A 4,569-nucleotide genomic window follows, 5' to 3' on the forward strand; every position below is an offset into this window, starting at 1 on the left:
GATGCAATTAAACACATTTTCTACATAAATAGAAACTCCACAACTCTTCTTATTTTGTCTACATAAGTGTGCAGCATGATAATGAACTAGTGACCAAACCAAGCATTGAAAAATCACAAGTTAATGAACAAAAAAATATCACATAGACCAGGGGTCGGCAACTCAAAATGTTGAAAGAGCCATATTGGACCAAAAATACAAAAACAAATATGTCTGGAGCTGCAAAAAATTAAAAGCCATATTACATACAGATAGTGTGTCATGAGGTATAAATTGAATTAAGAGGACTTAAAGGAAACTAAATGAGCTCAAATATAGCTACAAATGAGGCATAATGATGCAATATGTACATACAGCTAGCCTAAATAGCATGTTAGCATCGATTAGCTTGCAGTGACCAAATATGTCTGATTAGCAATCCACACAAGTCAATTACATCAACAAAACTCACCTTTGTGCATTCATGCACAGCGTTAAAAGTTTGGTGGACAAAATGAGACAGAAAAAGAAGTGAAAGTCGGAGAAAGTTATACATGTAAATAAACCACGGTGCGTTCAAGGACCGCCAACATAGTAGGACAAAACGGCGCTTGCCAAATACTGGAATCAGTGAAGCATGTTTAATATAAACAGTGTGCTTTATAACAATTAGGGAGGTTTGTGTCATGTTTGTCCTCCTGCAGAAACTATAGTAGAAGAAAAAATATATTTCATATATTTTTTTCCCCTCATCTTTTCCCATTTTTCATACATTTTTGGAAAAAGCTCCAGAGAGCCACTAGGGCGGCGCTAAAGAGCCACGGGTTGCCGACCCCCCCCCCCCATATAGATGCAGATTAGTTACATAATTGATTAATGTATTAATTTGAAGTATTATTACAGCTTGCATTAATATTTTATTGATCTGGAGTCATAATTTCATTAAATGACATCTAAACTCCAAACGAGCAATTTTCCTGGATATGTTCCTCCTCGTCACACATCTTGCAAGTGTGACTTTTGTCTAAAGGCAGAAACCATTCATCTTCTGTCTGTCTGCTGCCAAGAAGAGCAGCACAACAACAACAAGACAGGTGAGCAGCACAACAACAACAAGACAGATGAGCAGCACAACAACAACAAGACAGATGAGCAGCACAACAACAACAACACAGATGAGCAGCACAACAACACAGATGAGCAGCACAACAACAACAACACAGATGAGCAGCACAACAACAACAACACAGATGAGCAGCACAACAACAACAACAAGACAGAGTGGTGTTCCTGCTGAAGTACACAAGAATGTCCACAAGGTGGCGCACAATCCAAGTGCAGCCTGGGTGTCCTTGGCACAGTCACGTTAAGACTGCAATGAAGACCTTCCTCTCGTGACGTCATCAGTGTCCCTCTGACGTCATCACAACACACACAATGATAAACCCAGCAAACAGCCTGCAGGATGGAGGATGAGTACAATGCCATCAGGGTGGGATGTCACGCACCACAGCACAGGTGTCAAAGTGGGCCACATCACACTTATTAATTGGCCCCAGAGGGCCGCTTCTAACTGTCAATACTATTATTACACCATTTTTATGCACTTTATTAGTAGATCTTTGACAGTTAAAATGTAAAAAATATATATGGTAAGTTGCAATAAATTCACCTCAAATGTAGTGTATATTACTGTAAATGGAAAAACAGTACTGCTGGTTAAAAATAAAAGTAATTAAAAAAAAGGCAGTTCATTTGCTAGAATTTTACTGTAAAATTTACATTTGCATTTTTTTGTAAACAACACAATGGGGATGAATAAAATGCCATCAGGGTGGGATGTCACGCACCACAGCACAGGTGTCAAAGTACTTTTCACTGAGGGCCACATCACAGTTCAGTTTGGCCCCAGAGGGCCACTCCTAACAGTCAATACTATTATTAAACCACATTTTAATGCGTTTTTGAGTAGATCTTTGACAACTAAAATGTGAAAAAAATATAATGGATAAGTTGCAATAATTTCACCTGATAATGTAGTGTACATTACTGTAAATGGAGAAACAGTACTGCTGTTTTTATGGTTTTATGGTTGAGTTGCCAGAATTTGTTTTTTTCCTTTAGTTCTAAGAACTTTTTTTTCATACCGCTAGCTATCAATCAATCAATCAATCAATCAAGGTTTATTTATATAGCCCCAAATCACAAATGTCTCAAAGGACTGCACAAATCATTACGACTACAACATCCTCGGAAGAACCCACAAAAGGGCAAGGAAAACTCACACCCAGTGGGCAGGGAGAATTCACATTCAGTGGAACGCCAGTGACAATGCTGACTATGAGAAACCTTGGAGAGGACCTCAGATGTGGGCAACCCCCCCCCTCTAGGGGACCGAAAGCAATGGATGTCGAGCAGGTCTAATATGATACTGTGAAAGTTCAATCCATAGTGGCTCCAAGACAGCAGTGAGAGTCCCGTCCACAGGAAACCATCTCAAGCGGATCAGCAGCGTAGAGATGTCCCCAACCGATACAGGCGAGCGGTCCATCCTGGGTCCCGACGAGCGGTCCATCCTGGGTCTCGACTCTGGACAGTCAGTACTTCATCCATGGTCATCGGACCGGACCCCCTCCACAAGGGAGGGGGGGACATAGGAGAAAGAAAAGAAGCGGCAGATCAACTGGTCTAAAAAGGAGGTCTATTTAAAGGCTAGAGTATACAGATGAGTTTTAAGATGAGACTTAAATGCTTCTACTGAGGTAGCATCTCGAACTGTTACCGGGAGGGCATTCCAGAGTACTGGAGCCCGAACGGAAAACGCTCTATAGCCCGCAGACTTTTTTTGAGCTCTAGGAATCACTAATAAGCCGGAGTCTTTTGAACGCAGATTTCTTGCCGGGACATATGGTACAATACAATCGGCAAGATAGGCTGGAGCTAGACCGTGTAGTATTTTATACGTAAGTAGTAAAACCTTAAAGTCACATCTTAAGTGCACAGGAAGCCAGTGCAGGTGAGCCAGTATAGGTATATATGTATGTATATATGTATATAAAGGTATATACAGTACAGGCGTAATATGATCAAACTTTCTTGTTCTTGTCAAAAGTCTAGCAGCCGCATTTTGTACCAACTGTAATCTTTTAATGCTAGACATGGGGAGACCCGAAAATAATACGTTACAGTAATCGAGACGAGACGTAACAAACGCATGGATAATGATCTCGGCGTCTTTAGTGGACAAAATGGAGCGAATTTTAGCGATATTACGGAGATGAAAGAAGGCCGTTTTAGTAACGCTTTTAATGTGTAACTCAAAGGAGAGAGTTGGGTCGAAGATAATACCCAGATTTTTTACAGAGTCACCTTGTTTTATTATTTGGTTGTCAAATGGTAAAGTTGTATTATTAAATAGAGGTCGGTGTCTAGCAGGACCGATAATCAGCATTTCCGTTTTTTTGGCATTAAGTTGCAAAAAGTTAGCGGACATCCATTGTTTAATTTCATTAAGACACGCTAGCTGTGTTGACAACACAAACCACGCCAAAGTTCCAGATAAATATATTTTAAAGGCGATTAAACGATGCGTTTTACTCCCCTTGAATGCTAACACGAGAAGAAAAAAAGAAATTATTCTCTGATTCGACTTGGTTTAAAGTGTTCAGACCTGACTTGTCATTGCTCGTTTGGTAGAGTGGCCCAGGTTCGATTCCCGCTTGTGCCATCCTAGTCACTGCCGTTGTGTCCTTGGGCAAGACACTTTACCCACCTGCTCCCAGTGCCACTCACACTGCTTTAAATGTAACTTAGATATTGGGTTTCACTATGTAATGCACTTTGAGTCACTAGAGAAAAGCGCTATATAAATGTAATTCACTTCACTTCACTAAATAAAAAAAATGCATTTTTAGAGTAAAATTTTTGCACCTGAGCTGCCAGTTTTTTTTATTCTTTTGTGTTGTTGTTGTTGTTTTTTACTGCAAATTAACAAGTGTAGATTTTAGGGTATATTACTGTAAATGACAAAATGACAAAAAGAAAAATGCTGTAAAAACCTCAGTAAATTTCACAATTTTACCCATGAAATCTATTGCTACTTTTACATTGCACAATTTGATGGATAACTTGCTTTGAAATCATTATTAGTAGTATTTATTTTTATGTGAATATATAGTTGTAATGTTTGGTAATATATTTTTGCATGATTAGACAATAGTAAAGTAACATCATTTGTGATTACATGGAGTATATATAGTTGTTTTCCCCCAAAATATAAATAAAGAATACATGTAGTAAGAAAAGTTACAGTAATATATTGATGAATATTATTTCCAGGCTGTTGAGGGCCAAATAACATGAAGTGGTGAGCCACATGTGGCCCCCGGTCCTTGGGTTTGATACCTGTGCACCTGAGGGTGCTGTCTGTCAAATTGTGGTATGGAAGTGTAGTGAATCAGGATGGGAGCTCACCTATATAGTCATCTCTAAAGTAGTAGACGGGCGCTGATGTCGACTTACACGCTTTAGTCGCTGCACTAAAAAAGCTATCAGTGCCTTTTTTAGTGATAAATATATATATATATATAT

The sequence above is a fragment of the Nerophis ophidion genome, linkage group LG19, assembly GCF_033978795.1.
Source record: "Nerophis ophidion isolate RoL-2023_Sa linkage group LG19, RoL_Noph_v1.0, whole genome shotgun sequence".
NCBI lineage: Eukaryota > Metazoa > Chordata > Actinopteri > Syngnathiformes > Syngnathidae > Nerophis > Nerophis ophidion.